General features: G+C 38.4%; 1 non-coding gene across 1 annotated transcript; it reads right to left on the bottom strand.

The window, feature by feature from the left end:
- Nucleotides 1-2,481: 2,481 nt before the first annotated feature.
- Nucleotides 2,482-2,588, bottom strand: LOC115833386. The gene has a single exon (XR_004028823.1). It is a non-coding gene; the product is annotated as a U6 spliceosomal RNA (small nuclear RNA).
- Nucleotides 2,589-12,106: the final 9,518 nt, after the last annotated feature.

Genomic DNA, 12,106 nt, shown 5'->3' with positions numbered 1-12,106 from the left:
ATGGCTGCATAGTATTCCATGGTGTATATGTACCATATTTTCTTTATCCAGTCTATCATTTATGGGCATTTGGGTTGGTTCCATGTCTTCGCTATTGTAAATAGTTCTGCAGTAAACACGTGTGCATGTGTCTTTATAGTAGTATGATTTATATTCCTTTGGGTATATACCCAGTAATGGGATTGCTGGGTCAAATGGTATTTCTGGTTCTAGACCCCTGATGAATTGCCACATTGTCTTCCACAATGGTTGAATTAATTTACATTCTCACCAACAGTGTAAAAGTGTTCCTATTTCTTCACAGCCTCACCAGCATCTATTGTTTCTTGACGTTTTAGTAATTGCCATTCTGACTGTTGTGAGATGGTATCTCATTGCGGTTTTTATTTGCATTTCTCTAATGGTCAATGATGTTGAGCTTTTTTTCATATGTCTGTGGCGACATAAACGTCTTCTTTTGAGAAGTGTATGTTTATATCTTTAGCCCAATTTTTGTTGGGGTTGATTGTTTTTTTCTTGTAAATTTGTTGAAGTTCCTTGTAGATTCTGGATATTAGACCTTTCTCAGATGTATAGATTGCAAAAATTTTCCCCAATTCTGTAGGTTGCCTATTCACTCTGATTATAGCTTCTTTTGCTGTGCAGAAGCGCTTTAGTTTAATTAGATCCCATTTGTAAGTTTTGGCTTTTGTTGCAATTGCTTTTGGCATTTTCATCTTGAAGTCTTTGCCCATGCCTAAGTCCTGAATGGTATTGCCTAGGTTTCCTTCTAGGGTTTTTATGGTTTTGGGCTTTACATTTAAGTCTTTAATCCATCTTGAGTTAATTTTTGTATAATGTGTAAGGAAGGGGTCCTGTTTCAGTTTTCTGCCTATGGGTAGCCAGTTTTCCGCCTATGGGTAGCCAGTTTTCCCAGCACCATTTATTAAATAGGGAATCCTTTCCCCATTTCTTGATTTTGTCAGGTTTGTCAAAGATCAGATGATAGTAGATGTGTGGTGTTATTTATGAGGTCTCTGTTCTGTTCCATTGGTCTGTATGTCTGTTTTGCTACCAGTACCATGCTGTTTTGGTTACCATAGTCTTGAAGTATAGTTTGAAGTCAGGTAGCATGATGACTCCAGTTTTGATCTTTTGCTTAGGATTGTCTTAGCTATACAGGCTCTTTTTTGGTTCCATATGAAATTTAAAGTAGATTTTTCTAATTCTGTGAAGAATGTCAATGGTAGTTTGATGGGAATAGCATTGAATCTATAAATTACTTTTGGCAGTATGGCCATTTTCACGATATTGATTCTTCCTATCCATGAGGATGGAATGTTTTTCCATTTATTTGTGTCCTCTCTTATTTTCTTGAGCAGTGGTTTGTAGTTCTCCTTGAAGAGGTCCTTCACATCCCTTGTAAGTTGTATTCCTAGGTATTTTATTCTCTTTGTATCAATTGTGAATGGGAATTCACTCATGATTTGGTTCTCTGCTTGCCTGCTGTTGATGCATGGGAATGCTGGAGATTTTTGCACATTGATTTCATATCCTGAGACTTTGCTGAAGTTGCTCATCAGATTAAGGAGTTTTGGGACTGAGATGATGAGGTTTTCTAGATATAGGATTATATCATCTGCAAAAAAAGGTAATTTGACTTCCTGTCTTCCTATTTTTTTGAATACTTTTATTTCTTTCTCTTGCCTGATTGCTCTGGCCAGAACTCCCAATACTTTGTTGAATAGGAGTGGTGAGAGAGGGCATCCTTTTCTTGTGCCAGTTTTCAAGGGCAATGCTTCCAGCTTTTGCCCATTCAGTATGATATTGGCTATGGGTTTGTTATAAATAGCTCTTATTATTTTGAGATATTTTCCATCAATACCTAGTTTATTGAGAGTTTTTAACATGAAGGGATGTTGAGTTTTATTGAAGGTCTTTTCTGCATCTATTGTATAATCATGTGGTTTTTGTCATTGGTTCTGTTTATGTGTTGGATTACTTTTATTGATTTACATATGTTGAACTGGCCTTGAATCTCATGGATAAAGCCAACTTGATCGTGTGGATAAGCTTTTTGATTTGCTGCTGAATTCAGTTTGCCAGTATTTTATTGAGGATTTTTGCATCAATGTTCATCAGGGTTATTGGCCTGAAGATTTTGTTGTTGTTGCTGTGTTTCTGCCAGGTTTTGGTATCAGGATGATACTAGTCTCATAAAATGAGTTAGGGAGGATTCCCTCCTTTTCATTTTGGAATAGTTTCAAAAGGAATACCAGCTCCTCTTTTTACCTCTGGTAGAATTTGGCTGTAAATCCTTCTGGTCATGGACTTTTTTTTTTTTTTGGTGGGTAGGCTATTAATTACTGCCTTAATTTCAGAACTTGTTTTTGGTATATTCATGGATTCAATTTCTTCTTGGTTTAGTCTTGGGAGGGTGTATGTGTGCAGGAATTTATCCATATCTTCTAGATTTTCTAGTTTATTTCCATAGAGGTGTTTTAAAATATAGAATGCCTTATAAATTTGAGTGTCATCCTTGAGCAGGGGCCATGGTAATCTTCTGTATATCCTTCCAATTTTAGTATATGTGCTGCCAAAGCAAGCACTATTTATTATTATTATTTTAAATTTTTTGTGTTAAAAATTTCAAACGTACAGAAAACTTGCAAGACTAAATTAATCTAGATTCATAATTATTATTTTTCATGAGTCAGTTGCAAAGATTATGGACATTATGTGTTCTCACCCCCCAATATTGGAGCATGTGTCTCCAAAAACAGAAAATTTTTTTTACATAAACACATTATAATTATCCAATCTGGGTTCATTTATTATTGATAAAATAGTATTATCTTATATTCCATACTCATTCAAGTTTCTCAAATTGTCTTATTGATGTCCTTTGGAGGATTTTATTTTCCTGATCCTCAGAAGAATTTTATTTTTCTGATCCTGATCCTAATGGGTGTTATAATTTATTTTCCTGTCTTATTGATTTCCTTTGGAGGATTATATTTTCCCAATACGTCTTGAGTCTCTAATCTTGAATAGTTTTACAGACTTTCTTCTACTTCAATGAAGCTGATTTTTTTGTAGAGTAGAGACAATATAGAATTCCTTAGTTTGACTTTGCTGACTCCTTTTGGTTAGATTCAAGCTAGCTTCTTTCTTTTTAAATTTTCGCTTTCTAGATTTTAAATTTTATATGTGAGATATTTCTAACAAAGAAGCCTCACCATGCCTTCTTGAATTATACACAACCTAACATCTTCTGTAGATGTCTAATTAAATTTAATTAATTAAACAAGAATGAATAGTCCTAGATTGTATCATAATCTTTCCTATTAGTATACTAGCTTTGAACAATAAAGAGGAGCAAAATGATTTTTTAGATTTTTATTTGTATTTTTAAATCACAGAAAAATCACAGTTTTACATATTTATGGTGCAATGTAATGTTTTGGTACATGTATACATTGCATAATATCAACTCTGAGTAACTATCATGTTCATCACTTTATACCTTTTCATTTCTTTGTGTTGAGCACATTTAAAATTCTCTCTTTTAGCTATTTTGAAATATTCAATAAAATATTGTTAACCATAGTCACTCTACTGTGCAACAGTACACCAGAACTTATTCCTCCTAACTGTAACTTTGTACCTGTTGACCAATCTCTCCCTATCTCACCCACCACTATCCCCTGACACACACTCCCCAGCCTCTGGGAATCACTAATCTACTTTCTACTCCTATGAGATAAACTTCTTTCGATTCTACATATGAGTGATATCATGTGGTATTTGTCTTTCTGTGTCTGACTTATTTCAGATAACATTATGTCTTCCAGTTCATCCATGTTGTTATAAATGACAAGATTTCATCCTTTTTTGCAGAAGAATATTTCATTGTACATATGTAATACATTTTCTTTCCAGTTATTCATCGATGGACACTTAGATTGGTTGCATACCTTGGGTATTGTGAATAGTGCTGCAACATGGGAGTTCAAATATACTGACACTGATTTTATTTCCTTTTGATATATACTCAATAGTAGGATTCCTGGATCCTATGGTAGTTCTAGTTTTAATTTTTTTAAGGAACCTCCATACTGTTTTCCATAACAGCTGTATTAATTAATTTATATTCCCATCGACAATGTATAAGTGTTCCATTTTGTCCAGCATTTGCAATTTTTGTCTTTGATAATAGCCATTCTAATTGGGGTGAAGTAATATCTCACTTTGTAGCTTTGATTTTCATTTCGTGATGATTAGTGATGCTGAGCAATTTGTCTCTACTTTTTGACCATATGTATGTCTTCTTTTGAGAAATGCCTATTCAGATATTTTGCCCATTTTTAAATCAAATTATTTGTGTTCTTTTTCTGTTTTGGGTTATTTGAGCTTCTTATATATTGTGGATATATAGGATCTGTTGTGAGATGCATAGTTTGCAAATATTTTCTCCCATTCTATAGGTGGTCTCTTTACTCTATTGATTGTTTACTTTGCCAAGCAGTAGCTTTTAAATTTGATGTAATCCCATTTGTCTATTTATGCTTTTATTGTCTGTGGCTTTGAGGCCTTGTCCAAAAACTCCTTGCCCAGACCACTATCATAAAGAGTGTCCTAGGGCCGGGCACGGTGTCTCATGCCTGTAATCCCAGCACTTTGGGAGGCCGAGGTGGGCAGATCACAAGGTCAGGAGATCGAGACCATCCTGGCTAACACGATGAAACCCCGTCTCTACTAAAAATACAAAAAATTAGCCGGGCGTGGTGGCAGGCGCCTGTAGTCCCAGCTACTCAGGATGCTGAGGCAGGAGAATGGCATGAACCTGGAAGGCAGAGCTTGCAGTGAGCCGAGATCCGAGATTGCACCCACTGCACTCCAGCCTGGGCGACAGAGTGAGACTCTGTCTCAAAAAAAAAAAAAAAAATGAATTTCCTTCATGCTTTCTTTTAGTAGTTTTATCATTTCAACTCTTACATTGACGTTTTTCATTTATTTTGAAGAAAAGAGTTTTAATGACTCACAGTTCCACAGGCTTAACAGGAAGCATGAATGGGAGGCCTCAGGAAACTTACAATCATGGTGGAAGGTGAAGGGGAAGCAAGCACCTGTTTCTACTGGCAGCACGAGAAAGAGAGAGCAAGGAGGGAAGTGCCACGCACTTTTTAAACCATCAGAACTGGTGAGAACTCACTTGCTATCGCAAGAGCAGCATGGAGAAATGTGTACCCATGATCCAATCACCTCCCACCAGGTTCCTCTCCCCAAATTGGGAATTACAACATGAGATTGGGATGGGGACACAGGGCCAAACCATATCGTTCTGCCCCGGCCCCTCCCAAATCTCATGTCCTCACATTACAAAACACAATCATGCCTTCCCAATAGTCCCCCAAATTCTTCACTCCAGCATTAACCCAAAAGTCCAAGTTCAAAGTATCATCTGAGACAAGGCAAGTCCCTTCTGCCTATGAGCCTCTAAAATAAAAAACAAGTTAGTTACTTCCAAGGTACAATGAGGGTACAGACATTGGGTAAATGCTCCCATTCTATGGAGAGAAATTGGACAAAACAAAGGGGCTACAGGCCGCACGCAAGTCTGAAACCCAGCAGGGCAGTCGTCAAATCTTAAAGCTCCAAAATAATCTCCTTTGACTCTATGTCTCACATTCAGGGCTTGCTGATGGAAGGGGTGGTCTCCCAAGACCTTGAGCTGCCCCTGTGGCTCTGCAGGGTACAACCACTTTGGCTGCTTTCACAGGCTGGCATTTAGTGTCTGTTGCATTTCCAGGAGCGGACTGCAGGCTGTCGGTGTATCCACCATTCTGGGGTCTGAAAGACAGTGGCACTCTTCTCGTAGCTCCCCTAGGCAGTGCCCCAGTGGGGTCTCTGTATGGGGGCTTCAACTCTACATTTTCCCTCTGCACTGCCCTAGTGGAGGTTCTCTCTGAGGGCTCTGCCCCTGCAGCAGACTTCTGCCTGGACATTCAGGCATTTCCATACATCCTCTGAAATCTAGGTGGATGTTTCCAAACCTCAACTCTTGCCTTCTGTGTACCTGCAGGCCCAACATCAGGAGAAAGTTGCCAAGGCTTGGAGCTTGCACCCTCTGATGCAATGGTCTGAGCTATACCTTGGCTCCTTTTAGCTATGGGTGGAGCCAGAGAAGCTGAGACATGCGGTGCCATGTCTTGAGGTTGCACAGAGCAGCTGGACCATGGGACTGGCCCAGAAAACCATTTTCCCTCCTAGGTCTCTGAGCCTTTGATGGGAGGAGCTGCTGTGAAGTTCTCTGAAATGCCCTGGAGACATTTTCCCCATTATTTTGGCTATGAACATTTGGCCCCTCTTATGCAAATTTCTGGAGCCAGCTTGAATTTCTTTCCAGAAAATGGATTTTAATTTTTTTCTACCACATGGTCAGGCTGCAAATTTTCCAAACTTTAATGCTCTGCTTCCTTTTTAAATATAAGTTCCAATTTCAGACCATCTTTTTTTTATGCAAATGAGCATAGGCTTTTAGGAGTAGCCAGGCCACATCTTCAATGCTTTGCTTCTTAGAAATTTCTTCTTCCAGAGACCCTAAATCATCTCTTAAGTTCACATTTCCACAGATCCCTAGAGCAGGGTCACAATGCTGCCAGCCTCTTTGCTAAAGCATAGCAAGAGTGACCTTTGCTCTAGTTCCCAATAAGTTCCTCATCTCCATCCGAGACCACCTCAGCCTGGACTTCATTGTTCATATCACTATCAGCATATGATCACAACCATCCAACAAGTCTCTATGAAGTTCCAAACATTCCCACATCTTCCTGTCTTCTTCTGAGCCCTCCAAACTGTTCCAACCTCTGTCCATTACTCAGGTCCAAAGTCAATTCCACATTTTCAACTGTCTTTATAACAATGCGCCACTTCCTGGTACCAAATTCCTATATTAAATCCATTCTTACACTGCTAAAAAGAACTACCTGAAACTGGGTAATTTATGAAGAAAAGAGGTTTAATTGACTCACAGTACTGCAGGCTTAACAGGAAGCATGACTGGGAGGTCTCAGGAAACTTAAAATCATGGAGGAAGATGAAGGGGAAGAAAGCACCTTCTAGTGGTGGCAGTAGAAAGAGAATGAGGGCAGAAGTGCCACACACTCTTTAAACCATCAGATTTCATGAGAACTCACTCACTATCATGAGAACAGCATGAGAGAAGTTCACCCCCATGATCCAATCACCTTCCACCAGGTCCTCCCCTAACACTGGGAATTAAAATTCAACGTGAGATTTGGGTGGGAGCACAGAACCAAACCATATCAGAGAAAAATGTGTGTTTTGTAGTTTTGGATGCGGTGTTCTGCAAATGATTGTTAGATCCCTTTGGTATAGACAGCAATTTCAATCCAATGTTTCTTTGCTGATTTTCTCTCTGGGTGATCTGTCCATTGCTGGAAGTGGGTTTTGAAGTTCCCTACTGTTATTATATCATGGTCTATCTCTCCATGTAGATCTACAAATGTTTGCTTTATATATTTTGGTACTTCAATGTTGAGTGCATGTATATTTAAAATTTGTTATATCCTCTTACTGAATTGACTCCTTTGTCATTATATAATGGCTTATTGTCTCTTTATAGTTTTTGACTTAAAGTCTATATGTATGGTATAAGTATAGCGACCCCAAATCTTTTGGTTTTCATTTGCATGAAATATCTTCCTCTCTCACTTTATTTTCAGTCTATGTATGTTCTTAGATGTGAAGTGAGTCTCTTGTAGGTGGCATATAGTTGGGTCTTGTTTTTTTAATCCATTCACCCACTTCATGTCTTTTAATTGGAAAATTTATTTTCATTCGAGGTAATTTTTGCTAGGTAAGGACTTTCTAGTGCCATTTTTTCATTGCTTTCTAGTTGTTTTGTAGCTCTTCTCTTCCTTTTTCCCCCCTTACTGCCTTCCTTTGTAATTAAGTGATTTTTCTTTAGTACTATGTTTTGATTCCTTGTTTTTTTTTATTTTTAGTGCACCAATTATAGGTTTTTGCTTTGTGATTATCATATGGCTTACAAAAAACAACTTATAGTTGTTACAGGTTATTTTAAACTAATAACAAATTAACTTTGATTGCAACAAAGAAAAAGAGGAAAAATAGTTCTACTTTTTGCCTCCCACACCAAACATTTTGAATTCCTGATGTCATAATTCACATCTTTTTATACTGCATTTTCCTTAAATTATTCTAGTTACTATTATTTTAATAGTTTTGTTTTTTAATGTCACCCTAAAGATATAAGTGATTTACACACCACCATTACATTATTACAGTATTCAGAATTTGACTACTTACTCACTTTAACCAGTGAGTTACATACTTTCAGATGTTTTCATTTTTCTTGTTACCATCCTTTTCTTTCAACTTGAAGAATTCTCTTTGGCATTTCTTATAAGACATGTCTAGCAGTGATAAATGCCTTCAGCTTTTGTTAAGCTGGAAAAAATATTTACCTCTCCTTCATTTCTAAAGGACAGTTTTTCTGGACACAGTACATTTGGTTGGAAGTTTCTTCCCCTTCAACACTTTGAATATACTATCCCACTGTTTCCTTGCCTGTAAGGTTTCTGCTGATAATTTTGCTGTTAGACATATTGTGATTCCTTTCTTTTCTCTTACTACCTTCAAGACCCTCTCTTTGCCTTGATCTCTGGCAATTTGGTTATCATATTTTTTTTCTTATTTGTATCTTACTTGAATTGAATCTGATTGTAGATCTTTGGCCTTCCTGTACCTGAATATTTATATGTTTTTCTATGTCTAGAAAGTTGTCTGTTATTATTTCTTTAAATGAACTTTCTTTACCTTTCTTTTAATCTTTTCTCCTTTGAACTTCAATGACCTATGTGTTTGCTCTTTTGGTGTTGTCCTATAATTCCTGTAAGCTTTCTTCATTCCTTTATATTACATCTTTTTTTCTCTCCTTTGAGTGTATATTTTTGATTAGTCTGTCTTCCAGTTCACAGATTATTTCCTCTGCTTGGCCAATTCTGCTACTGATATTCTCCATTGCATTTTTTCATTTTGTTTCTTATATTTTTTAACTTCCAGCATTTGTGTTTTAAGAAAATATTATTTCAATATATCTGTTAAATTTCTCTAATAAATTTTTGTATTGCTTATCTGAATTTTCTTGAAGTTTGCTGAGCTTCATTGAAACAGCTATTTTGAACTCTTTATCAGGCATTTCTTCCATCTCCACCTCTTTTTTTAACTTTTATTTTTATTTCCAGGATACATGTGCAGGTTGGTTCTATAGATAAAATTATGTGTCATGGGAGTTTGGTGTACAGATTATTTCATCATCCAGATAATAAGTATGGTATCTAATAGGTAGTTTTTCAATCCTCACCCTCCTCCCACCCTCCACCCTTTAATAGGCCCTGGAGTCTTTTGTTTCCTTTTTTTGTATTTAGTATACTCAGTGTTTAGCTCCCACTTATAAGTGAGAACATGGAGTGTTTGGTTTTCTGTTTCTGCAGTACTTTGTAGAAACATTGCCTAGGATAATGGCCTCCATCTCCGTCCATGTTCCTGCAAAAGACATGATTTCTTATGGCTGCATAGTATTCCATGATGTATATGTGCCACATTTTCTTTATTCAGTCAACCACTGATAGGCATTTAGGTTGAGTTCCTATCATTGCTATTGTGAGTAGTGCTGTGATGAACATATGCATGCATTTGTCTTTATAGTAGAATTATTTATATTCCTTTGGGTATATACCCAAAAATGGAATTGACGGGTCAAATGGTAGCTGTGTTTTAAGTTCTTTGAGAAATCACCAAACTGCTTTCCACAGCGACTGAACTAATTTACATTCTCACCAGCAGTGTATATGCATTCCCTTTTCTCTACAGCCTTGCCAGCACCTGTTATTTACTTATTTATTTATTTATTCATTTTTTTACTTTTTACTAATAGCCGTGCTGACTGGTGTGAGATGTTATCTCATTGTGGTTTTGGTTCTCATTTCTCTAATGATTAGCGATGTTGAGTGTTTTTTCATGCTTGTTGGCCACATATGTGTCTTAATTTGAGAAATGTCTGTTCATGTCATTTGCTTACTTTTTATGATGAGGTTGTTTGGTTTTTGCTTGTTGACTTGTTTACATGCCTTACAGATTATGGATAAAAGACCACTGTCAGATGCATAGTTTGCGAATATTTTTCTCCCATTCTGTAGGTTGTCTATTTACTCTGTTGATAGTTTCTTTTGCTGAGCAGAAATTCTTTAGTTTAATTAGGTCCCATTTGTCAATTTTTGTTTTTGTCACAATTGCTTTTGGTGTCTTTGTCATAAAATTTTTGCCAGGGCCTATGTCTAGGATGATGTTTCCTAGATTTTCTTCAACAGTTTTTGTAATTTTAGGTTTTACATTTAAGTCTTTCATCTATCTTGAGTTGATTTTTGTATATGGTATAAGGAAAGGTTCTACTTTCAGTCTTCTGCATATGGCTAGCCAGGTATCCCATTACCGTTTATTAAATAGTGAATCCTTTTTCCATTGCTTGTTCTTATTGACTTTGTTGAAGATCTATCACCATCTCTTTAGACTCAGTCACTGGTGCCTTATTTTGTCCATTTGGTGATGTAATACTTCCCTGTTTGATCTTGCCCCTTGTGGCTGTGCATTGTTGTCTGAGCATTGACATAGGCACCTAATTCAGTCTTCAAAGCCTGGCTTTGTTTGTAAGATTCCTTCAGAAGTAAGCCTGTTCAGAGATACAGGGCAGGTTGACTGGTAACCCATGACCCTAAGCAATGACCACTTCAGCCGTTGCAACACTAGGGGCACCTCAAGCCCAGGACCACCAGAGCTAGAATCCTTTCACTACTGAGTCTGACACAGTGCTGTGTTGCACCCAAAGCTCACAGCTGTTCAGACCAGTATAGCACTGGGATGTACCCAAGGTATGTGACTACTGCAGCCTGCCCTCCACTGAAATTTATTTAGGGCCAAAGTCTGCTGTAGCTGGCTGGTGGTGATGTGGGTTGTAACAAAAGTCCATTCCACTGGGGCTGCAGGCTCCTGTTTGGCACTGGGGTGGGCCTAGAGGCTCCATTTATGGGCACCAGCCTTGTATCAGGGACTGAGGGGCCCTGCCCTGTGCTGAGTTTTACCGAAGCAAGTCAGTACTGGGTTGCAAGGTGATGTTCTATGCCACCTCTTTTTCCTTCCCACAAGCACATGGTGTCTTTCTCCATACTGTGCTGCCTGGGGCTAGGAAAGGGGTGAAGTGGACAATTCCACACCCACTGAGGCTAAGCCAATACTGGGTTGCACCTGAAGACCACTGCTGCTGAGACCAGTGCAGTACTGGGATCCACCTAAGGCTGAACCTTCTGCTGAGGTTTATTCAGAGCCTGAGGTTGCTGTTATTGGCTAGTGGTGATACAGGCTGGAATATGAATCCATACCACTGGTGTCACAAGTTCATGTCTGGCACCAAGGCAAATCTAGAAGCTCTGTCCATGGGTATTGGTTTGGTGTCAGAGGCTGAGGGATTCCACCCAGTGTTGGGTTTTACTATTGCAGGCCTGTTATTGTGTTGCAAGCCAAAGTTCTGCACTTACTTCCTTCTCCTTCCACCAAGTAGATTGTATCTCTTTCTTTGTTTATTTGTTTTTTTGTTTTGTTTTTGAGATGGAGTCTCGCTCTGTTGCCCAGGCTGGAGTGCAGTGGCATGATCTCGGCTCACTGCAAGCTCTGCCTCCTGGGTTCATGCCATTCTCCTTCCTCAGCCTCCCGAGTAGCTGGGGACTACAGGTGCCCACCACCACGCCTGGCTAATTTTTTGTATTTTTAGTAGAGACGGGGTTTCACCACATTAGCCAGGATGGTCTCAATCTCCTGACCTCGTGATCTGCCCACCTTGGCCTCCCAAAGTGCTGGGATTACAGGCGTGAGCCACCGAGCCTGGCTGATTGTATCTCTTTCTTTGCTTTGCTGCCTGGGGCTTGGAGTGGATGCCTTGGGTAATGTAAAACCACCCTTCCTACATTCTTCAATGCATCTTTTCTTGTTATTATGCTAAAACAAGGTACTGTGATCTCTCCTCTGG

The sequence above is a fragment of the Nomascus leucogenys genome, chromosome X (genome assembly GCF_006542625.1).
Source record: "Nomascus leucogenys isolate Asia chromosome X, Asia_NLE_v1, whole genome shotgun sequence".
Lineage (NCBI taxonomy): Eukaryota > Metazoa > Chordata > Mammalia > Primates > Hylobatidae > Nomascus > Nomascus leucogenys.
The sequence above is the reverse complement of the archived record's forward strand: the minus strand, read 5'-3'. Positions and strand labels throughout refer to the sequence as shown.